The sequence below is a fragment of the Grammomys surdaster genome, unplaced genomic scaffold (assembly GCF_004785775.1).
Source record: "Grammomys surdaster isolate TR1022 unplaced genomic scaffold, NIH_TR_1.0 1166, whole genome shotgun sequence".
Lineage (NCBI taxonomy): Eukaryota > Metazoa > Chordata > Mammalia > Rodentia > Muridae > Grammomys > Grammomys surdaster.
The window spans coordinates 1090308-1116688 of NW_021605585.1; the positions used below are offsets into that span (position 1 = coordinate 1090308).

Sequence of the window (26381 nt, forward strand, 5' to 3'; positions counted from 1 at the left end):
CCAAACAGAGCTGCTGTGAAAGAAAAATATATGATTTGTATCACCCATGACTTAGGCACTAGACAGCTAAATCTACATGGACTAACCTCAAAACTTGTACATTCAGATTCATGGTGTCCAAACATACCCCAGCCATGCATCGGTGGTTCATGATGATAGTAACCTCAGCCCTAAGGCCATTTAAATAGTCTCCTGCACAATATTTCATCTAAGGAAGGGGAAATATTTCCCAAACCATTAAGCTCCACACAGGTGTCCAGAGAAGCTTTGGAAATTTGGGCCTAAAGGTAGCTCAGTTTATCATGAATAAAATTGTATTCTGTATCCCTTGACATCCTTTTTTAGGCACCAATGATATAATGACTTGGCATCCAGAGATATAGTCACTAATTCTAATTTTTCTATAGATCTCTGACCCATGGTGAGTAACTGCTCTCTGACACCCAGAGGCTACATGGTTTTGGTTTTCAATCTCTATCAATGATGTCTTTGACATGAAGCTGGTTGGCAAGTTGAGTCAACTGGATCAATTACTAACATAAGGGCACTAAGTTCAGATCTCTGTGTGGCATGTACAGCTAGCTCCACTATCTTTTTATGGGTCTGCTCATTAGTTTCCAGATATTTTTGGTGATTCAGTCTGTATGAACTGGCACAGACAATCAGTCTTTTTAGGGAAAACAGTTAGGTACACTGTCCTCTACACCCAATAGTATTGCTGCTCCAACTGGAAGAAAGTGACAATATTATTAACAAAGAACCTATTTCAAAGGAAGAATAGAAGAGAGTTTGTAAGTCCAGAAGCCTGTATTTTCATTTCATATGAGGCCCTGCCACGTATTTTTTCTCTCACCATATCCAAGAAGACTCCCAGTTGCCAAAAGACACAATACTAAAATTTCATAATATAACTGCTTCCCTTTTTAGGAACACTGCTGTTAAGGCAGGAAGAAATATTTATCAGTGTAGTACTGATTCTATGGAGACCTGTACTAGGTGCCTTACACATGAAGGACCATTTCACTGTGCTCGGATGAAGATGCTTCATTATCTACTTTTCTCATTTTGCCAGTGGGAGGCCTGAATTCCCAAAGGAACTTCCGTCTTGTCTGCTTTCCGTCCGTATTTATTTATTTATTTATTTATTTATTTATTTTGTTTTTCAAGACAGGGTTTCACTGTATAGCCCTGGATGTCCTGGAACTCACACTGTAGACCAGGCTGGCCTCAAACTCAGAAATCCACCTGCCTCAGCCTCCCAAGTGCTGGGATTAAAGGCGTGCACGCCACAACTACCTGGCAAAATATGTGTAGCCCAGGCTGGCCCCGAACTCATGATCCTCCTGCCTCTGTCTCCTTCAGCAAATCCTACATGAGTGTGCCACCACAACTGGGTCATCCTCTTTTAAATACCTAGAGGCAAAGCATCTAAAAGGAAAATGCCTGGCTGGCATTTTTCATTACTACTATCCAGTTCAAAAGTAACTGCCCTTAAACCTTACAGATAATGACAACTCAAGGAGTAAAACTCAAAGAGCAGAGGCAGTTGTTCTAACAGAGGATTCCAGCAAAAAGAACCTACACCTTCAGATTGTGGGGATCACAAATGCAGATCTGTAGATACTGCATAAAAGTGCTGGCAAAATCTAATAAAGGTAAAGATGTTATAGTGCTAAAGATAGATAAGTATGAGCTCTCTCTCTCTCTCTCTCTCTCTCTCTCTCTCTCTCTCTCTCTCTGTGTGTGTGTGTGTGTGTGTATAAAAAAGGAGGTAATATTAATGAGGAGTCACCTTAACATCTGCCTGCCTGCAATATCCCTTGTCCAATCATAAAGCAATTGTTCGTGTGTGTGTGTGTGTGTGTGTGTGTGTGTGTGTGTGTGTGTGTATTTGAAAGGTATTATAATACCCAATGCCATCAAAAGTTCAGCTGTTTTATTTATACAATGGTGGTAGCTCTTAGACTGTGGAAAAATTACTTCATATCTCCTAAACCTTAGTATTCTATCACTAAAACGAAGTTTCTTAAATGTCCTTTATCGGCCTTATACATTAATCTGGAAAGCAATTATAACGGAGGGTATGAGTGGAAGTGAAGTGATGAGCGGCAGAAAGTGATATAGGGAGAGAGAATGTGTTCTGAGGAAATGGTCTTCCCTGGTGGTACTGCAAGTAGGCCTCAGCCAGGGACTAGAGCCGGCATTCTTAGTCGATGAATCATTACTCAAACCAACCTCAGTCATAAAGCAAAAGGCAAGTCTGAGCTATTCTTTGATTTGTTGTGGTTTTATGTTCTTTAAAACCACACCTACCTATATAAGAAGCACAAACTTACTGGAAACACATACGAGACACTTTGTCTATTGGACATACTAACCTCCGGTCCAACCCTTTCATGATACAGCCAGGTTGAATTTGTTAACAGCTTGCATCTAGTTTCCAAACTTGCCCTTATATAACCCCAGGGAGCCCTAATGCAGCCCCAGTCTTTAATGAAGATGCAAACCTTGCACATCAGGCCAAGGAACCCTTGTCCTTCATCAACCTCCAATCAGAACGGCTTGGGCTTCCAAAGCTACACAAAGGATGTTAGTGTTTCCGAAACTTAATGACCAGGCAGAGGTACCCAGGACTCATCTTGGACTCATTACCATAATCCATTTTAAGAGCACCAGCACCACAAAGCTATTGCTGTGTGTGCTCTTCCAGGTACCACACTGAAGCTGGGTTCCTGGATTCCTGAAGGCCAGGGAGCTGTTGAAAAGTACAGGCCTCCAGGAGCCCGTGGGGGAACTGCTGGAATGTTGTTTATCTTCGGATCGCAACAACTGCTCCAGTGTTTCACAACAGGAAGGTCTGACGAGAAGCTCAGACGTTGAAGGCTTAGAGAAGCAAGACCTGAAATAACCCCCACTTCTCTGCTACTTTCCATCCTCCCCCACGCTGCTGAACCCTTCTACCTCCACACACTGTAGTTAGGGTGCTAGGGAGACAGCCAGAGCTGAGAACGTGGAATAGACAAAGCTTTTGGAGAAGCCTATAGTTAACATAATACTCCAGCTGAGATGGAAGTGTCCTGACACTGAGGCTCTAAAAGTGATGAGGGAACAGGAAGTATGCCTTCTCACTATCTTACCTCTGTGGAACTTATGAACTATCCTTTCTTGGATAGCATCCCTGTTTTTAATTCCGATTTTTGTTTTCTTCCTGGTCTCTTATATAAAAAGAGAAAGTGTTATGAATTCAATTCCAAAGGTATAGACAAATCCTGGTAACTTGAGTCGCAATTGATTCGGAGAAGAGAAGTTTTAGACAGGCTAACTAGAGCTCCATGGGCTGAGACGCTTTGGTTACTCTCTTGAGTACGAATGCTCAAAGAAATAACAGGAGCCTGTGTGAGCTGTAAATGAGCAAGTAGCCCATCCTCTGGAAGCATCTGAGTCCCCGTGGAAAGAGCACAGGGTCCCTAATGTGCTGCAAACAGGATATTGTTGAAGAAAACACTGTAGACAATGCAGATGTGCTTAGACTCTGCTGGGGCTCTATGAGGAAAATGCTGTCCTGTCATATTTATAAACAAATCCAGTCACCTCAGCAGCTTTCACACAATCTACTTCAAGTTGACTTTACTGTGGAGAAAGGAACAAAGCTGGAACGAAGAAAGAAATGGATTTGTTTTGGTTTGTTTGTTAGCACATTCCAGAATAGAAAGCCCGTTCCCATGAAGAAAGACCATGACCATTTAAGAAAAGAGAAATAATTTCATCTCCAGCTCTTTCGCAGAAACTCTTAACTCCTCCTGCAGAGGCAAGTCTCAATATGCTTGCTTCTGGACAAATTCAGAAATGAGGCCATTCTTTTAGCCACCAAATTGCAAACAAGTTCCATACGTAATATACAAATGAACACCATCCACCGTTTTCACACTAGAGGAGCCTAGATAAGCACAGGGAACATAGAATCAAACGAAAACGCTGACATGAGGCTGAATAAAATAATGCCGGAGTAACAGGAAAAAAGCAAATGGATTCTAACAATGGGTTTCAGAAAGACTGGCAAGAAATCAAGAGCATGTGACCTGGGTCTGAAGATTTGACAGCAGCACAAAGAGGGGTCACAAAGACAGAGGAAGCCAAGGCAAAAGCAGGTCACGTGACAAAACGTAAAATACCATTAGGACATGGCAGCACTTGGTTGTCAACATGGCGGCTGACCTCATCCTTCTCTAGTGGACTCCATCATCACATACCTGTTGCACCTTTGGGGTTTCTTAAGCAGCGCACTGATCTGTTCCAAAGCACAGCATATGTGTCCAATTACATCAGTTTGAGCCTTAATTCTACCATTGGTCAATCTACTTTGAACAAGTTTTCTGAATTTTTAAGCCTTCAATCTCCTCTCCTATCGTAGGAAGATAATAAAACTACCCATTGTGGGGGTTTTTAAATCCTGCAAAATATCTGGCATAGAGCCTGCTACAGCTAACAAAGGGTACTATTATTATGACTTATTCTTTTTCTTTCTTACTAGATCAAGAAAAGTCACAGAACGAAATGCCTCTATGTTATCCAAATTAGCCCAAAACCTAAAACTGATTTTCCCGAAATCTTTCAAAAATACTTGAATGGATGAATGACTGCATCAATAATAATGAGAATAACCAATATCCTATCTAAAACTTTCTCTTAGCATATTTGATGTTGAGTTCTGTAGTCAAGCAGTGCACCCACTATAAAGCACTCATAGTTCATGACAGCAGCAGGCATTCCCGCTATGATGATGTGCACACTCTAAGACAACTGGACAGTGCAGATGCCAAGATGTGGGAGAGCATTTTGAAGTATTGCTGCTGCCTTCCTCTCTGGAAGAATGCTGCTTGGCCTGTGGCTAAATTCTATCAACTGTAAAACGGAAAAAGAATTAAAATGACCAGTTAATAGGGTGGATAGATGGCTCAAAAAAAATTCCTTGAAAGGGTGATTGATAAGTGGATAATGAGGTGGTACTGAATCCAGAAAGAAGCATAAGAAACTGACATTTAAGTAAGCTGCTGTGTGATCTTTTTTAATACTCTGTCCAAATTCAAAATTATTAATGAAAAAGGCCAATGTTGTCAGCTAAGTGCTATTCAAAACTTTCAGATAATTATATAGCAAGCTCAAACACAAAATTGATAACTCACTCTTTTTTTGGATGAGACTGTGTGCACATGAACACGTGCACACCTTCCTATGGTTTCCGACTGGCCAGCGAAAGTGTTTGGCAGCGGAGTTTAACAGGCAAGGATGCAAAAGGCATTATGCCTTGAACAGAATGGGGAAAATATTTGGAGGGACAAACGTGACGAACTTTTTTGTTGTTGTTATTGCAAGACCTGGAGAGATGGCTCAGTGAGTTAGAACACTCTTTGCTCTTGTAGAAGACCTAGGTTCAATTCCCTTCAGCCACACAGTGGGTCACAACCTCTGCAACTCCAGTTCCAAGGGACCCACCACCATCTTCTGTCCTCACTGGGCACTAGGCATGCATATAGCTCACAGATATGCATGCAGACAAAACTCTCATACATGTAAAATAAAATGTATAAATATTAAAAACTCCTTTTAAATTACTTTTTACTGAAAATATTATTATACCTTACAAATCATTAGCCATTTCTATATGATAGAACCTAAAACGGTATTTCTGTATAAAAACTCAGAGCTGTTTTTAAAGCCGTTGAAGATCATTCTACTTCCTGCTCTTATATGAGGGGCCTGCTACTGACACCCGAGTCACATTGTCTTCTGGATTTTTTTTAAGAAATAATAAGAAAAATGGAAAGATTCAACCTTATATTAGCAAATTAATAAATTTTGCCATTACCAATACAGTAGAAAAATTAAAATAGATGCTGTCTGAAAGAAACAAATCCCTATAATATATAATATGTGGATCAATTTATATGCCATTTTAGAAGAGATAAAAGTTTTTATAAGGACAGGAATCTGGAGCTGAGCAGGGGCAGATCCTCTACAACGTGCATAAGAAAATTCAGAGGAAGACAGTGTTTTGTGTCTTGTTAGGCATGGTGGATACAGGGGTACATGAACTTCCAAGGTTGCAACTGTATCTCCATGAAGCCTCCTGCAGAAAGAGTAAGACTAAAAAGAGAGGGCAGTGAGCTTAAGGGTGTAGCATGGTTCACATGACCTCTGGCCTTACACCTTAGTGGAATTGCTTTTCATTTACAAGACTGTATGTATGGTTTGATTTTCTCGTCTCATTTCTATAAACGCTGTACTCAGACTTGATACTGCATGTTTAAAAATCTGTAGGTATCTTGGATAACCCTGAGGATAAAACTCTAAATCATTATGTTAGGACATAAGGTCCTTTGAGTTCTCTGATCCTTTCTGAAATTCTTTAAAGACCATGAATCTGGCTAAAATTCCCACCCCTTGTTCTCTACCATCATTTGCCTCTTCTTTCCCCCAGGCAGAGACAGAAATTTTGATTGCTACTTCACACTCAGACCTTGAAATGCACTTTTCTCTGCCAGACACAATCCCCCTTCTTCCCCTGTGTGTATCACCCTAGTCTCTCTTTAATACTTGGTCTTTATCAACCATGAGAACTTTACAAATGTCAGCCCCCCACCATGGTTCTCTTGTAGCACATCATAGACAAAATATACTTATTGTTGGCAGTCGAATGGTCCCTTCCATAAGAGCTCCTTGAAGACAGAACAATATCCAACTAACTTATTTTCCCACAGTGACTAACACTGGATAATAAGTACTATAAAAGCATTTGCTCAGTGAATGAGTATGAAAAATTAAATTTCTGGGTTACAGGATTCCCTACCTGTTAACCTCTAAAACTCAAAGAAGGGTGGTACATAGCAAGATTTCCAAGGCTGAATTTCATGTGTGCCTTAGCTTAACCAACTAGTCTTTGTGTTGCCAAAGTGCTTGAGGTCAACCCAAAGACAGGGACTGTACTTTTGCAGTATTGATGTCAGCTGAAACCAAGATACATTTGCATGAGACAATAATCACATAACTGCCTTGATGCTAAGCACACTAATATTTTGGCCCTTTCCAAACAGGCTCTGAAATGTAATTAGGAGACATTTGAAAAAGTGACACCGCACAGTAAAATTTAGCTTTACCATCTTTTCTTCAACCCTAGTTTCTGATCTCTTAAAACCCTCCCTTAGAAATACTTCTCTGTCCTTTTCTGTGTGTTTATAGAATGAGACCAATAATCCTCTTCTGAGATTTCTACCTGGCAAACTATCCCTTTCTTTATTTTTTTCTTTTCTTCTTCTTCTTTCTTTTTTTTTTTTTGGTTTTTTTTCGAGACAGGGTTTCTCTGTGTAACCCTGGCTGTCCTGGATCTCACTCTGTAGACCAGGCTGGCCTTGAACTCAGAAATCTACCTGTCTCTGCCTCCCAAGTGCTGGGATTAAAGGTGTGCGCCACCACTGCCCGGCTTATCCCTTTCTTATATAGGCAATATTTAAGTGCCTGTACTTAAAATAAAACCAAATCTGGCCAAGTCAGGCACTGGAAGTCTATGCTAGACTATATGGTCATTATTCTTTGAAGATGCAGGTTAGAAGAAAATTACTTTTTGGTTTTTGTTTTTATTTTTCTTCCTTCCCATTCCCTGATGATCCTTCATAGACATCACCCTCTCCATTTCCATTCACCATGTCCATTGCCTCTACTTGCCAGTATAAGGTCAGGGTTGGAAGGGCCTGATGCAGGATTCGTCCTGTAGGTCCCTGCAAATGGCCATGGCTTGCTGTGAAACCTCCTCAGATAGATCAGTGAGTGATTTTTAACCTTCCTAATTCTTCTACTTTTAATACAGTTTTTCATGTAGTGGTGACCCGCAACCATAAAATTAATTTTATTGCTACCTCGTAGCTATAACATTGCTATTGTTGTGAATTGTAGTGTCAATACTTTTTGGAGATAGATGTTTCCCAAAGGGGTCATAATCCACAGTTTACATTGCTGATAGACGAAGATGATAAAGACAAATCCATTGACTTTTCAGCAAGTTGCTCCTCTAGGTAGTTTGAGTTGTTTCTCTAAACAAGCTTCTGAGTGTCAATCCCACCTAAAAGTGGGCCTTTGGACTCAATTTCTAAGTAGCCATTCAGAACAGAAAAAGAAACTCATTCTATACCTACCCCTCAGCTGACATGGGTTCACACCTTCTCTCTCTCTCTCTCTCTCTCTCTCTCTCTCTCTCTCTCACACACACACACACACACACACACACACATTTCATTCTGTTTTTAAATATACCTTTCAGCTTACACTTTCAGTATCTTTGCATATTCATCATGTTATCCCCCTCCCCTGCCCACCATCTAAACACTCTGTTCAGAATTGGGTTTGGTGAACAAAGACGTGGGACAGATACATCATAGAATATATACATCATGAAATATTAGTCAGCTGCCAAAAAAAGGAAAATCATAAAATTTGCAGGTAAATAGACAAAACTGGAAAATACCTTATTCAGTGTGACCAGCTAGACTCCGAAAGACAAACATAGCATTTTGTCTTTATTATTCAGTTCCTGGATCCAGACCTTTAGATGTGAGTATCCAACCTGAAACAACTGCTGGAGCTAGAAAAAGAAATGGACTGTGGGTTAGGGAGCAATGAATAGGGCAAGTGAAGGGTATAAGTGATTTAAAGGGAAAACAAAACAGGGGGAGAGAGATAAATGCAGAAGTGGAGAGGAGGGCAAAATCACAATAGGAATATCTGAAGTCATAAGACATCATTAATATCCATTTAACTAATATTATATGTAATACATATAAGGGTATATAGATCCATATAGTTTAAGTAAAATGTACCTTCTAGGAACCACAGACTAATAAAAAAAAAATACCAGAAATAAGAAGCCCTTTAATTTGTTGATCCAGGTAGTCTCAAAAATTCCCCCAACAGTTTAGACCGTTGCTGTTCCAAGGGGAAGTCCCTGTTGCTGAAGCTGTCCCAATAGGCATGCTAAGGTTGAGGGGAAAATCTCATGGAGCTTCAACACTAAACAAAGAACTACAAGAGACTAAGAAATTCTCAGAGCAAGAGAAATAGTTTTCCTCAGGGAAGAGCCCACCAAGCCATCAGCCCTGAAATCTTAGACATATGAGTGGCATTTTACAGACTAAGCAAGATGTATTTAAATACTTAGGAATTCATGTATGTTCATGTGCACACACACACACACACACACACACACAAATGTGGGGGTGTTGTTGGTGTGTGAACAAATAAAAAAATAAAGGATATAAATTTTAATTTCAAAAGATAAAAAATAAAATACAGCACATATGATACTACTAATTAATAAACCAAAATAAATAAAGATCCATACTTTAATATTATGAAATACTTATTTTAGCCCCAGTTCTGATGGCAAAAATAATTTTTGGAGTTCTTTTGTACCCTTAAATTTTAACCATGATTTCCTTTCCTGTCTCTTTTCAAGGATGCATCTAAGAGGCTTGTGTTACATAGTGGGGGAGCGGGTCGGGGGATAAGACATCTGTAACTAAGCTAGTTTTAGCTGAGGATTTACATTTTTACCTACAGGACAAGAATGTTCCTGCGCCTAGCTGGGCTCTCTCCTCATTGGCCCTTCCCTGTGTTACAGAAGTTTGCATCTCCTTACATCCATAACCTGTTCCAGGTCAAGTCTTGGTTTCCTGGAACCCAGCTTTTCTCAGACTTCCACACTGTTAATGGCCACTCTATCCTTCTAGTCATTTTTTGCCCAGAATTTGAAGTTATCTTTAACTCTTCTCTTTCTCACAGCCCACATCTATTCTCATAAAACAACATCACCTCCCCCACCCCAGCTTCCAAACATTCAGAGACTAACCATTTATATAACTCTACACTAAAACAATCTGATGCAAATGCTAGTATCTGGAGTATTGATATGACCTCTTTAGTAGGTTTTCTGCTTATTTTTTAACCCCTACAACCTCACAACATTTTAAAGTTAAAACATTAAAAAGCAGAAGGGACACCTCATCGCTAAGAGCCAAGTGAATGCTTACAGAGTCATGTATCTGAGTGCACAGGTCACAGTTTACCTTGTCATCTTGCTACTTGCTACTCTTGCAGCTTGACCAAGCCATGACTTCTCTGTCAGCCCTAGTTCCTCCAGCACAAGAAGCAAGGCGGCGACTTCCCAGCTGTGCTTGGATCTGTTTTCACCTGCAGCAAGTTCAAGATTTCAGACTTGGCTGAAATTAAAATGATCAGTTCCCCTTCAGCAGTCTTCTCTCAACAGTTTCTCATCGAACTTTCCACCCCATGTGTTCCTTTGCTGTGCTCACTGTCCATTCCTTGCTCTCTCCACTCTCCACTAGTGAAATGTCACTGGAGTAAAAGTCCTTTCTTTTCCCTTATTACTGAGTCTTGGTTTATAAGAACAGACTTATACATAATTTGCCCTTTAAATTTCCTGGCTAATCCAGATGTTACTAAGGTCTGGCCATATGTTCTCCATTATTTTGAATGGCATCTCTTATTGACAATGGGATTTTCCCTAGGTCTACAAACTGCTGTCCCAAGCCCTTTGCAGAGAGTCACAGCTGCTTTCTGGTTATCTGTGATCCTAACTTGAGGTTTCTTGTTAGTAAGGCATATATGCATATGTATATGTGTGTATTTGTAAGTATATTTATATGATGTATATGATATATATGTATATGTATGTATATGGATATGATGTATGGATATGATGTATATGGATATGTCTGTATTTATTTTCCAGATAAAATGATGTACCAGTCTATTTTCTGTGTTGGTTTGCTTTGTTATTGTGTCACTCTATGACCCATGCCTGAACTAAGCCTGAAGTAGGTTCTAGTTCATCTCCCACCTCAGTTCAACCCATCTGGAAGTTTATTGAATCACCATGTAAGACCTGGCAGTTAACCAATGAGAGGAGAGGATTGTTTCTCATCACCCTTCCTAAGATTCTATGGCTTACGCAGCTTTCTGCTAGATGGCCGTTTCCAACCAGACAGAGTTCATCTGAAAGCTTTCTATGGAAATTACAGCTACTGCTTATACATCAAAACCCAAACTTCATTACTGATCTCCAAAATGCCTAGATTCTTACAAGCTCTGAAGCATTTCCTTTCAAAGGTTTCATCCCTGCCTTGGACTTCTAAAACTCAAAAATGTATGTGTCTTCCTTTCACATATTAGAACTTATACTCAAGTAAGTTTCTCAGAGATCATGAGGATAGAGAGGAGAATAGTAAACCAGAAGTGAAAGAGGATAACCAATCATGCATCGTCTAGGGTCTTGTATGCCCAGTCTTTAACTCAGCCTTTACCTCAAAGGATATCATTGGAGTCTAGGAGTCACCCCACAAATGACATGAACATAGATCTTAATTAAACAAGGATGGTTTACTGAAAACACACCCGAGACTGATCGACCAGGTTAACAGCTCAAAGATTCACGCTGGACATCTCTCAGGGCCAACTTACAAAGTCTAAAACTACAAAACCCACACTGAGCTCATTCACAGATGCTGGAACTGTTGCCTGGTGGTCAGCCTGGACTCATGCCATTTTAGACATAACAGTTCATATTGACCTTTAATTCGATGGGTCCTATGTGAAACTTATAGTAGTGGAATTTCTTAAGACTAACAAACCTCATAATAAACAGAATATAACAGAGTATGTGGTCAGCATGACCCTGCTCTAATCCAGTTACATATCTGTGTCAATGACTGGCAGGCATATTTCAGCAACAATATAAAATAGCTGTCAGGCATGGAACAAAATGGCTACAGCTATGCTACAGAGGCAGACCTCAACAGATATGATGAGAAGAGCTCTCATTTAAATGAATGCTTTATTTGTTTTATATTGTTAATCTCCTGTGGAGTGAAAATCACATGACTCAGTACTTCCGGAAGACACATCTCCTGCCCAGATGTGTTGAAATAATCGTGTGTTTAAAACAAAGGGCAACAACACAACAACAACAGCAAAACCACTTTATTGGCCCAGGACCTTGGAAAATGCTTCCTTGTCACTTGGGAGATATCAGGACTGCACCAGGAAGAAAGGTCGGTGAGAAAAGAACAGTCAGAACTGGGGAGAAAACATCGTATCATGACAGAGAGGACAGAATGGTGGTAAGGAGACATCTTTCAGAATGTGTTGAGAGGCACGGAGGAGGATATAAGCTGGGACGTCAGTCATTTGATTACATCCCCAGCACATCTCTCCCCCACACCCCAATTTTGCTTTAATCCACTGTGAGCTGAGGTAATGCAAACTCATTTTCATATCAGCAAAGGGGATTAGGAAGGTAAATCTTCCAGGGAAAAATTATTCATGACACGCTTAGAAGCCAAATGCCACATAAACTCTGTTTATCTCTTACTTTGTTTTATTCATGCCCTGGGTCCCAGATATGGGCATGAATAAGTAAAGATAATGAACGTCAGCCCTCACTGGTCCATGGGTAACCTAGAAGCCAAGAGTCAGCTACACCACTTCTCAGAGTCACAAGGGGTCAAGCCAAAGATCTTTGTGGTAACTAAAATCAAATGCTTTACTTAATCATTTTTAATTAAAATTAGATGTTTTGCATACAGCATATTATAATTATGGTTTTCACTCCTCCATCTCCTCCCACACTCTCCCCACTTCTCTACTCATCCAAAGCTATACCTTTAGTACTCACTCTCTCATTAAAATAAAAACAGGCATCCAAAATAATGATAAAGATAATAACAGTAGTATTAGTAGTAGTAAAATAAAATAAAACCAAAACAAACAAATTAGCATATGACAAAACAAACAGGAAAAAAAAGTTAAAGAAAAAGCACAAGAAATGTGGGCAGACACTGAGACACAGGCACTTAAACACGCAGAAAACTGTAAAACCAAAATCAGAAATGAAAATATAATATAATATAATATAATATAATATAATATAATATAATAATATAAGCAAGGAAAAAAAAAACAGACAACGCTTCTTTTCAAAAGTGTTCCCTCTCCCTTTCCCTCTCCATCTCCCTTTCTCTCTATCTCTCCCTCTCACACACATCATATGAAATTCAAGGTAAAAATGGTTACAAAAGGAAAATCAGACCAACAGGAAACTGCCATATGGTTATTCTGCTTCCTCATTGTCCTTCAGAGACCATCCATTGAAAACCAGGGGCTAGACCATTGATAAAATATGTTCTATCACCAAATTCTGCAGAGCCCAAGGCTGAATATGGGGCTCTGAAGCAAGTTTTGTCAGAGAAGTGCTTGTCACACCAACTTGAATAAGGGAGTCCCCACTCCCAATATCCACAAGGAGAGGCAATACTCAGGATCATAGCACAATATGTGTGTGTGTGTGTGCGCGTGTGTGTTTGTGCAGAAACAGGGAGGATTTACTGGAGAGTCAGGCTAGTCAGTCAGCAAGCTCCAGATTCACTGAAAATAAGAGACGGACCAAAGTTTCTTGCAGACATCTGCCCTTTACATCTGTACATATTCACATCCATATGTGCACATATGCACACATGTACATCCATATATGTATATGATAACGAAATAGACAAACATGGAATTCATAGCTGCAATTTTGCTCACTGATATGAGTTGTAATACAAATGCCTGTTTCCCGCTGGTCTTAGGAGACCCCTGTGAAAGAGCTATTCAACCCCAAGGAATTAGGATGCACAGGCTGAGAATCGCTGGACAGTCCAGCAACAGAAAAGGCTAAGTCCAGCAGAAACCATACAGACCTGAGAGCCTGAAGGACCCACTTTCTGCCTTCCTATAGAGGAGACTATTGATGACCTATAGTGGACATCTATGCCTTCTTTTAAAGATAAGCAAGTTTAAATCCAGGATGATGTTTTGTAATAAACTCTCACAGCTGCCATACAACAGAAACAATTCTAGAATCCAGCCACCTTAATACCACCTAGGACTTTGTCTCATTATTATATAACCTGAAAGCCCCAGGGATTACAAGGTATTAGCCACTGACTATGCTATGAGAACCATGGTCTCTATTCAAAGGCTTCCAGGAAAACAAGTGATCAATCAGTCTATTCCCTAAGGACAGGAGACACAACCTCTGAGTGATACTGTGGCCAATTCACTTTATCCAAGCATACACCTTACTATGTGTTGGGGAGATGTAGTGTGCCCTCTCTGTCTTTCTGAATTGAACAGTGGGCCTTTTGCTTGGAGTACTGTTCTGCTTGCATGTATTGTCATCTTGCCACTATAATGTGACTTGGGGATATTTCGTGTGATGTGGACACTAGAGAAGTCTTAGAAAGAGATTGTGGACAAGGGAAAGGGTTGGGGTTAGTTTTCTGCTGCAGGCTACAGTTTTTTTTTTTTTTTTTTTTTTTTCCTGGCTGGCACGCGTCTCCTTTTGTTTGGAATAATGGAGATAATTACACATTCAAGGGATCAGACTCTAAGCCCACTGAGCGATTAAGAGATCCTGGTGTAGGCAATCTTGAGAAAATGGAAGGGAGGATTACCCAGAGAGACAGGAATCAGACTGCTTTCCACCCCTTGCTCAGTGCAAAGACCTAATCACCAGGCTCATTCTCTTACCCTAATCACAGATGTTCCAGGCCTCCCCTAGGACAAGCGCCTTTCCTAAGCCCTGGTCCTGGGACATCAAAAGTTTGAAGAGTCTCTTGAATATTGCCTCCCTGATCAATTTTTGTTTTTTTATGGGGGACACTGACTTGTAGGCCTCCATCTAGGTACTGAGGCTCCTGAATTCTGATGTGGACAGAATACAAGTTTTCATTTTCTTCAGTTAGGGAGAAATCATCCATCTACTTAGACAGTTGTCTATTGAAAGCCCCAATTGACAGGTATTCTTTTGGAAACTGAATCAAACTGTGAGTGAATATAAAGTTCCTGACCATAAAACCTGTGTCTAGTTAAATTGCAAACATTTGAAGGAGAAAGGAAATGCAAACTGGGGACTGACAAAACATGAAAAATTTAAACACAGTTTGTCCTGGGGCTACTTGGAATTTTCTTAATTCAGTTGAACACACACACACACACACACACACACACACACGTGTGTAGAATTAACTGAAATGGAGTTAGAGGAGGCATTTGCCACAAGAAAGAACATGAGTCACGGAAGTGTAAATAAAGCTATAGCAAAGCAGGTAGAATCCGAGGGAGAGAAGCTAAGGAAGGGGCTGGGAAGAACTGTGGGCGTCTATCAGTAATATCTTTTCAGTGATGTTCAAGCAGAAAGAATGCAGCTGTACTCAGAAAGCAGTATAGTCTCTGAAGGTCTTTCCTTAATCATGACTCTGAGTGATAGAAAACACTTTGCCTCTTATTACCGCAGAATAACTCTTTATTACCCGGGGACCACAATATTTTAACTGGCTGTGTCATAAGTTAGCAGCTGACATAACCATGACCACTACAGCAATAGCTAACAGCCTTGTACTAGTGCACACTCACCCCTGTGGCAAGTTCGTTACCTGTGTGACTTCACTTAATCCTTAACCCCATCCCTTAAAGCAGGTTTTCTTTCCTCTGGGAGAGGAGGAGATGGAAATAAGTAGAATAGATGAGGGTATGCAAGAGATTTTCTTTTGTTTCTTTAGAACTAGGTCTGACTATGTAAAGCAGGCTTACTTCCCACTCTGAAAGCACCTCCTACAACTACCTCCTGAGTGTTGAGACTAAAGGCATGAGCCACCAAGCTCAGGAAACGTTAAGTGTTAAAGGGAGGAGTTAGAACTTCTATCCAAAGCCCTTTGGGAGTTTGAGTCTAGAGCTGAAACTGAGCATGGTCCAGACAGTGAAAAAGAAAAAAAAAATCAAATTCAACTCCAACAGCGATCCTTGTGACTGCATCACCCTGGCTTCCCACCACTTCCAAGTTTCTTTGCCTTTAGATGAGGAGGGATATATAATTCCCTTTATTATCTGTTTATTAGGCTGAAGATACTTCAGCCTAGTCACCTAGCTCTTCTATCATGAAAGGCAAGGACCAAATTTAAATGCAGTCACCTGGAATAGAATGTGGTTTTGGAAGGCGTATTTGTAAATCCTCCTTTTCTACTTTTCCCTCTCCAGTCCTGTTTCCCAAGTTCCAGAGACTTCCATGAACAGCCACTGTCACTGCAGAAGAAAGCACATGTCACTGTCATCAGGCTTGTTTTCTTTATGGACCATCAACAGAGACTGTAATCCAAGCTGTTTTCTTTGTCAATTACACTTCAAGCTGATTAGGGTGAGGCATTGCATTTAAGAAAAACCAACAGCTACAGACACATACGTGTTAAAAGCTGGCATCAGGACATGTGAAAATGTGGCTAAAATGTGTTTTCTGGGTTGGAAGTGGCCAGTGAGTTCCCTTTGTTGACTTTCAGACTGCCCAGTTACAGAAGGAAAGTCAGAATTACCAACGCTCAGCCACAGGTGGGGAGAGAACCAACCTGGTGTACTGTCCTGGGGTTGCTGGGGCAGTGTCAACATTTTGGCTGGCTTTTCTTTCTGGAAAAACAAGCCAGTGGTCTCAGCTTCAGAATTCTTAGACTTCTTGGAACCATGGGTTTAAAGTCTTGGCAAGCCTGAATAATGGCTTCAGTCTCTTGTCTCCTTCAAAAATATGGAGAACAAATGATTGCTGGTATGTTCTTCACGAAGAGCTCCAGCCCGGCCACTCAGTGGACTTTGAAAGATGCCTCCAGCTATCTTTATCCAAAGACAATCTCTGAGTGCTTATTATTCACTTTACTAGAGTGGAGACTCTTTAATCATTGTCTCTGTATTTGCTTTAATCTAGAAACTGTCAATTTATTAGCTCATAATGTGCCTGAAGCTCCTCTCCGTCTTGTTGGGAGACAACTAGAATAAACTTAGAAGAGAATTCTGAAAAAGTCCAGTTGACTGAGAGGAGGGTAATGTAGGCCCACAACTTAATTAGAATTCAGAATGAAAGTTTCTTCACCAAAAGACACGTTCCACATTTTACCTCAAGTGGAGAAAGGCTCTGTGAGTACTGTCTATAATAACAAGGAGAGAGTGAGAAACACTAACCGGAACTCTAACCCTAAAGGGATTAGCTAAAGGATTATTTATAAAATACCTGAAGATACATGTTACAGAGGATTTTCAACAAAAGTGTTTTTCGGAAGTTTCTTTCTGAGGTGTTCTTGACAACAAATGTAATAACTACACCAATAAAAGCTGGGGCTGAAACTCAGTGTAGAATACTGTATAAAATACCAACAAGTTAGTTACTGGAATAACCAGAGTGTCAGAAGACTAGTGTTTAGAATACAAGGATAGTTTAGCAGTGTGGACAGATAGTCCAGGACAGTAGATATGGGTCAGGCTAAAGAGAAATAAGGAGAATTCAAAGAAAGGATATGAAATCATGCTGTGGACTTTAGCTACTGGGTCTCCTGAGGACTAGCCACCTCCTACCTAGTCACTATTAACCCTGTAACACCCACTGGCTCATCCCTAGGCCTTCACCATCTCAGCCACTCTCCTAGACACCTCTCCTGGAAAGTGACACATTTGCTTTGTGTTGTTTTGTTTTGCTTTCCTTTGTTGTTGTTGTTTTCCAAAGGAGTTCTAAAGATTCACCTAGTTTCATCCAGTCATTTTAAGGAGAAGTAAATTAGGGCTCTGGGGAGTTTTGACCAATGGGTCAAAGCGACCCAGGTAGGAAGGATGATGTAGTAGACAGGGCAAAATTAGATCACCCAGTCCCCAAATTATACTTCACTCCCACGTTAATTTTTTCCCAAGTAACTATTACTTTCTTTTTAATAAAAAAGTTAGGTGTTTTTACTAAGTCAAAAAAAAAAAAACTGAGGTGATTCTCAAACATTAGATTTTAAGATGTATATCTAAATATGGGTATCCATGGAGAAACGTTAGCACTGAAAGGAGCCTAAGTACCACATTTGGTTTGAAAATTTTTTACTTGTGACTTACTGAATTGATACAATTCTCCCTGTTCTACCATCTAACTATCGCTGCTGTTATTACCAGAGCATTAAAGAAACTTCAATATCACCTAAATACACTTGTTATGAATGAAAAGAACCAAGCCACAAAAATCCTAGGGTTTGGGGAAGGGAGCAATAACAGTCTACTTCACTTTTAAATTTAAAAAAGTAGAAGTGCAAAGGGTGATTATCCTAAAGACAGTTTGCCACTATCTGGAATTTAAAGCTGTTCCTAGCTTATCATAGTTATTTTGAAAATTGCATTAAAAAATAAAATTATACAGTTCATTGGGGATATCTTTTCCATGTTCTAGGCTCACATTCATCTTTAGTAAGCCATCAACAGCTAGTATTGTACTTGTGTTTATGAATTCTTATGAACAGTTTTTAATCACTCCATAGATACATACGTATGCTCGTGCTTGCTGCCAGTGTGTTGCTGGCTCAAAAGTCCCCTGGTTTTGTAGGAGAGTATATTATGCTTCCCAGAAAGATGCAGAAAACCAGAGAAACACAAAACTATAAGCAATGTTAGTCTTATACACCTACAACCAGATGAGTCTGAGAGGTTGAGCACTGGGTCCCCTATAACATAGACCACCCCTCTCTGGTAATATCTCAGGTTTCCTCCTCTAGATTTTCTTCCCATTTCTTGACTGTCCTGTTCCTCCTAATTTTAAGTCCTGTGGATGCTTTCACCCACCCATCCTCCCTCCATCCCTCCTTCCCTCCCCCCATGCCTTCATTCAGAAAGGAATCACTCTGGAGCTAAGAAATTTCATACCAGGAACAATATACTCTTTGACTTCACACTTTGCTCTGAGCAACAGGGCCAGCCAAGCAGACACCAGGCCTCACACACCATTATGAATCTGTCAGCAATTAGAATTCTAAAACCCTATTCGGTTTTTACTTGCTTCAATCAGCATGTCACTGCGGGGAGGATTATCTGCTTTCTCAACATAAACATCAACAGAACAGAGTGCAGTAGCTCTCCTCCTTGGCTAAGGCACTGCCAGGGAGAATTTTAAATAGCATTCAGCAGACAGGAGGGATCTGGGGCCTTAATGGGCCATAATTAGAGAAGGCATAGCCTAAACTACCCTTTGTGTGAAACTTCAGAACTTTGAGCTTTAGTGTAGAATAGAGTTAGATTCATGAGGAGCTGCTTCAGCCTCTCTCCTCTATTTCCTGAGCTGGAGAGAGACAGAAAAGAAAAAAAAAAAGAAAGAATAAAATGCTTGCAGTCGTGGATGAGCTGCCACTCATACAAAAGGCCTTAGGGACTTTGTTTCCCACCCTCTTTATTTAATGGATTAGAAATCAAAAGCAAGAGAGGGAAAGGCTTTGAGCATTATGCAGGGGTGTGCCTGGAACAGAACCAAGAGTTTACTTTATATACTGCCCTGTACAGGAGAGGTAGAAGGGACCTGAGGACCAAGACCACCTTCTCTTGCTTCTGGGCTGCTGGGATAACACACCATGACCAAAACAACCTGGGAAAGAAAGGCTTTGTTTCATCTTAAACGTTTGCTTCTAGTCAGTCATTTCAGGAAGGCAGGGCAGGAAGCTAAAGCAGGAACGTAGAAGCAGGAACTTAAGCAGAGACAAAATGATGGTTTTGGTTTCCTAAGGTTGCTTTTGTTACATTTTGATTGTTCTTGGTTTTTTGGTTTTTTGTTTTATACACAACACACGACTACTTCCTGATGTTGATACCTCCCAGAATGAGCTGGGCCTCCCACGTCATTCATTAATCAAGAAGATATACATCCCCCCATCCCCCCCAGATTTGCCTATAGCACAACCTGGTATTTCCTCTTCCCATGTACCTCTAACTCATATCAAGTTGATTATAATAATAATGTTGATAAGAATCAGTACACACTTTGTGCTTTCTCAATTGCACAATTTTTCAAGAAATGCAAAATAATAATAATTTTAAAAAATGTTAGGTCAAGACAAGCATTGGGTACCAAGTGGAAGAAAGACAGTCAGTCCTATTTCATCTTAAATTCTGTGAAGATATTATGTAAGCACATAAGTAGAAAATAATCATACCCCTTTCTAACAAAACATTGTATAGGTGATTGACTACGGAAGTTGTAGTTAAGTACATGAAGATAAGAAAGTTTGATGTGTTCTACTAGTAGCAATAGTTAATACTAGGTACAATAACTTATTAATATTCATAAAGATTTAAAACACAATTACAACTACTACAGCTATGACCAACTTTAAAATATAAATGCAGAAACAGATTTAGGGTAAATTGTTCAAGGTTTTATACACAGTAATGGCAAAAGTAAGATTTAATTCTGGAAGTGCTGCCTGCAGAATCTCCTCTGTGGCCACACAAAAAGGATGACAAGCTGTCTTGGTTCAGCTAGGACTGGCATAGTTTTAAGTTCCATGTCCTATGACCTCCACCAAACAGAAAAATTGATTCTTCTTCATGTGACTAAATTACTTGGTCAATATGGAAGCACAAACTACATACATAACCTAGCTAGTCAGCTGCTGTGACCATCTTCAGTCAGCGGCTATGACTGTCTTCAAGTTCCTGCCTCCTAGGGTAGGGAGAGATGGCTCATTGGCTGCTTTTCCAGATGACTTGGATTTGTTTCCAACCACCCACATAGTAGTTCACAATCATCTGTAAGTCTAGTTCCAGGGTATCTGACACTTTCTTCTTGGCTCCTCAAAGGGCATCCAGTAAAACTAAGACCTGTCTAGGCGTTATGTCATTGTAACTTCCTATGCACCTTGGATGAGGCATATAAATAAATGGAGGCTCAGAGTCCAAGAAAGAGAGAGAGAGAGAGAGAGAGAGAGAGAGAGAGAGGAAGAAAAAGAGGGGGGGGGGGAGAGGGAAAGAAGGGAAGGGGGGGGAGAGGAGAGGAGAGGAGAGGAGAGGAGAGGAGTATGTGTGTGTTAACAATGGATAAAGACTGGATGCAAGTGTCAGACAGTGGAAAGATCTTGAGATCTCTTTATGGTGAAATGAAGAAAGAGCAGACATCCCAAAATCTGAGACCCCTGTTTTCATTTTCTCCAGATCGGGAAATTCACACTAGGAAACGTAGTCACAGCCTGAGAATCCTATGTCTCTGATAAGAGTTTTGCATTGTTCTCTGTCACTAGCCGAGCAATGTAGTACCAGTGGACAACCAACACTGTCAGTGCCCTTCCGTTCCATGCTAGTTAGGTATACTCTGCTCTTTCTGTTTGAATGGGTAGTACCCATTCTGTTCATGGAAAACCCTTTCCCATTCTTTAGAACCAACTGATTGCTCCCTTGCTTAAAACACTTATATGGACTACCCAGTCTTAAACTAGCCACTGTTTCTCTGCCTTCCATCTACAGCCCCATGCTTTAAAAATGAGAATCCTAGTCTCCTGTATTCTGGAATCACTGCATAGAAATAGTGGAAGGAGAGTTGCTCTATCTCTTGTTGTACTGGAATGCCACCTAAGCCAAGTATTTTCCTGTTTCTTCTCTCATTCCCCCGCTCTACCAGGTATACCATCTGCTCACATGTTCGTGCATTTATGTATCTAGTTATGAACTCTGGTGTTCATTCATAGAAATCTGGATAATAAACAGAAATATTAAGGTTGGAGAACCATTTATCATTTGGACCAAGAGCTACTCTAAAAATCAATCAAAAGATAGAGGCAAATGGCTAAATGGTTATATTAGGTATCCGTTCCTACAGCATCTAAGTACTGGCAGAAATTATTTGGTGTTAGTAATCATTACTTCAAAGAAATGAATGTAAGGTATAGATTCCGTTTCCAATTTCCTGCCTATGACCCAGACTACTGGGTGTAAACTTTGGCACTTTTTTTAACCTATACTGTAGGCCCACCCTAATAGACTACACAATTTCTCTGAGCCCCATATATTGACAACCCAGTAACTAATAAAGCACTCATCCTTCCTTAAGGACATACTGCTCCCCCTCCCCACTTCCCTAACATTGGCTCTTGGAGAAATTTGGATGAACAGTAATGTCAATAACAAATTGCTAAAGGACTGATCGAGCCACCAGAGGAAAAGGGGTGGGGTAGGGGGGGCATTGTGTTTGAAGGAAGGAAGCCAAAGTCTCTGGAGGGATGTGATCTGTGAAGTTCAGGCTGGGAGTTTAATGAGTTTGAGGCGTGAAAAACCCAAGCTTCAATGCTGCATTCTCTGGCATCAGCAAGCAGGGCAGGTTTCCATGCCCTCTGTGGTCGAGTTCTATTTTAGAATGTACTCTATGCCTGAATCCAGCCACACAGCTGTGGATGTCAGTTAACTCTTAGTTTCGGCGCTCCATTCAAGCAGAGGGATCTTGATCAGACAGACAGACCTACAAAAGAGGGATGTAGATGAGCAAAGTCAGGAACAGACAGAGGTGATGGCTCTCTAAGGAATGTCTGTGAAAGTGGCAAAAATACAGCAAGTTAGCCCAGTGCACAAGGCAAGACATGATATGTCTATAGAAAGTCTACAGTAGGTAGCATTGGCAATTAAAAGTCGGTAGCGCTGCCCACTGAAAAATATTTCATCTAGTGTTCAATATCCCTGTGACTCCTTCACTGTGACATTTCTTCATGGACATAGTTCTTCAGACCTCAACTCATGGAAAAAAAAAAGAGTCAAGATGAGTATTTTCATCAGGCTCCTACCCTCTCTATTCTGGAATCTTTTCCAGGACTCAAAGTGCATAGCTGTCAAGTCTTGTTTTTGAATGCCTTGGTTAAGTGGATGCCCAGCCCAACATAGGAAGCTGTGTCAGGTTTGGGTTAAGCTTTCCAGCTGCTGGGCACCACGGGCGTGATCACCGTGGAAGTTAAGTTCCTCATCAATCATTTAGAGACACCCAAGGAGGTCATTAGGATGCCAAAGGGACAAAATGTCATAGGAAGACTATTCTAGTCTACCTTAAATTTGCTATTTGACTACACTCTTAAATGGCTACTCACAAACAGAATGCAAATGGCAGTGTGCCAAGCTGGTGTAAAGGGGAGGCCCTGATCTGGGGGAGAGTTTGTAATTGTGGTCAGTACTGTAATGGAACTCAGAGTCAGAGGTAGAAGTCCTTTGGGGTTATCATTTTAAAACATTTTTAAAAGTAATAACCAAGGGTCAGAAGGTAACTAACTTGCCCAAGGCTCACATAACAAGTTAGAGGAAAAGTCTGGCCTAGAATTACTGTCTTCCACTCTTAATTTATTAGTCCTTTCTGTACTCAGTGGATTTTACTGGAATGATAATAAAAGTTCCAGAAGATGTCCCCTCAAGGTTCCTTCTGAGACTCTCATGGTGAAGCTAACAGTCTATTCACACTGGTGCCATCCCTTTTATTACATTTTAAACAGTAAGATATTTTAACAGCTATTGGTTAAAACTGTGGTTCCTTCCCAGTCCATCTTCCCTGCCTTAATCTTTCCTTTAGCTGGGGATAACATGTGTGAGAATGGTTCAGGACAATTTGGTGGGTTCTTATTTGGTCAGAGTTAGGTAGAGAAAAATAACATGAATATCAATCACTTTGATGAAGAGTAAACCAATTGATTCCCTGGACTTAAGACTAACAGGTTATTTCTCCAGCGCAGGTGAAATAAACCAATTCAGGTCAGATTAGATTATATTAAAGGCAGATTTACTGGAAAATTGCTCTAGGGTGGGTGAGTTCATTGGCCCCAAGGACCAACCAAGGCCAGGGAAATTACCATGGGGAAAGGGGTGGTAGGAGAGGGAGAGAGAAAGATAGAAGGAGGCACACAACAGAGAAAGAAGACACAAGGAGAGAGGGAGAGAATAAAATATCTGGATTATATAGGGAAGAGTCTCTGAGGGGAAGGGCAGCACAGCTCCTTGGCTAGAAAGTTCAGTGTTGGAGGCACGGTATGCCAGGTAGGGACTGAGGGATGTTGGGAGAACCTGGAAGCCAATTCTGCTTTGGTATGTGAAATATGCACCTCAGTCCCTTGTCCAGGGGTCTGAAACCAAACAAAGACCATCTCCAAAAATATTTTTGCCATCAACTAGCACTGAATATCAAAGGCAGGGCAGGACCAAAGCTCACACATGTTATAGAGAAAGAAATGTGCCCAAGGCATGTTGTTCAGAAAAGGGAGTGGGAGAAATGCAAGACTGAAACTACATAAAATCCAGCGGTGTCCTGTGAAAATTCTTTCAAAATGTAAATACTGTATGTCAAAGAAATTTTATGTTTTCTTCAAATTCAAAGGGGGTTTTGTAAATGTACCAAAAATATTGCCATAAATAAAGTGAGTGAAACATACCATATTAATAAAAATTCTACAAAAATGCATTTCAGCTAACTAAGAAAACATAATTTTAACTCCATAGAAAATGGTACTGTAGGGCAACAGAGATGGTTCAGTGAGTAAAGGCTTTTACCTCAAAGCTAAAGACCTGAGCTCAATCCCAGATTCCATATTAAGGTGGAAGGAGAGAACCAACTCCACGAAGTTATCCTCTGGATTCCACACAGGTGCCATGGTATACATGCTCCCACCACAAAAGAAAAATAAACTTACCTGAGAATAGTTCTGGTAGTCATCTACTGCCTCTCTATAGCTATTTAAGGGAAGAAGGAAGAACACCTCACCCCAGTCTCATTGTAGTACTGCAGCAAGCATTTTTAAAGTATTTTTAAAAGCATCTGTGACCAGATTCCTGGAAGAAACTTTATCAGGGTCAAAGGCCACATTAAAATTATATTGAGCCAAGATTGTCCCCAGGGGCCTATCAGTCACCATTATGCTGAGCACAGAAGGCAGGGAGGGGTTTGTGGTAAAGGTCAGGGGTTTACCCTGGTCCTGCTCAACCTTAGAAGTGATGTGTTTCTTCTCTGATGGCAAAATCCAAAATGGCACATCAGATGTTTGTTTCATCAGACTGAGTGGTGAAGAATGTGCCCAACTTGAAGTGAAACTAGCTGTAAGGAAAGACAGAGAAATCATGGGACACAGATATGTTGAAGTATGCAAATCCACCAGTGTTGGAATGGTTTGGGTGTTAAAGCATACAGATCCAAATAGTCCTGATACTGCCAACAATAGGTTTGTATAGCTCAGAGGACTCCCATTTGGCTGTAACAAAAAAAGAACTTGTTCAGTTCTTTTCAGGGTTGGAAATTGTGTCAAATGGGTTGATACTGGCAGTGGTCTTTCAGGGTGGAGCACAGGAGAGGCTTTTGTGCAGTTTGCTTCAGAGGAGATAGTCAAAAACACCATAAAGGAACTCAAGAAAAGGCTAGGTCACAGGTACACTGATATCTTCAAGAGTAGCAGAGCTGAAGCTCCGAACTCACTACGATCCTCCTTGAAAGCTCCTGAGTATGCAATGCCCAGGTCCTTGTGATAGGCCAGGGGCTGGTTGAAGGCATGATAGCATCATCAGAGGACCTGGGTTTGAAAGAATAAGGTGGGTGCTTATGGTGGATATGATGACTACCGAGATTATAATGACAGGTATGATTTTGAGTCTGATAGATTTGAAAGAGACCTAAGCTACTGTTTCTCAGGAATGTCTTGTCATAGATGTGGAGATGGTGAGTCCAAATTTTGAGAGTACTACAGGGTACTGTGTACACATGACCAGGTTGCCATACAGAGCCACTGAGAATGATATTTACTATTGTTTTCTCACCTCTTAATCCCAATCCCATGAGAGTACACACTGAAGTAGAACCTGATGGCAGAGTTATTGGTGAGGTAGATGTTGAGTTTGCTATTCATGAAGATGCTGTGCCAGCTATGGCAAAAAGATAAAGCAAATAAGCAGCACAGGTATGTGGAGCTCTTCTTGAATTCTACCACAGTGACATGTGGAGGAGATTGTGATCATAGCTGTGTAGAGCTCTTTTTGAATTCTACATATGGGGCACGTGGTGGTGTTTACAGTAGCCAGATACTGGGAGTGATGGGTTTACCCAACCAATCTAGTTATGGCGGTCTGGCCAGCCAGCAGCTGAGTGGTACCTATGGGGATGGTTATGGTGGTCAGAGCAGTATGAGGTGATATGACCAAGTTCTTCAGGAAAATGCAAGTGACTATCAATCAAACCTTACTTAGGAAGAGAGGAATCATCAAACAGTATCTACTAGAATTAAAGTTGCATTTATAAGAATTGGATATTGTAGGAAGGATGTCTAACATACTCAGTATGATGGCAATTGAGAAATCCAATTGCCTCTGATCACTACTGGTCAGCCTCTTTCTTTCTTTCTTTCTTTCTTTCTTTCTTTCTTTCTTTCTTTCTTTCTTTCTTTCTTTCTTCTTTCTTTCTTCTTCTTCTTCTTCTTCTTCTTCTTCTTCTTCTTCTTCTTCTT

The 26381-nt window shown here is 40.6% G+C and overlaps 1 pseudogene; it reads left to right on the forward strand.

The window, feature by feature from the left end:
* The first annotated feature begins 24810 nt into the window (after positions 1-24810).
* LOC114635177 lies at positions 24811-26124 on the forward strand (annotated as a pseudogene).
* The last annotated feature ends 257 nt before the right edge of the window (positions 26125-26381 follow it).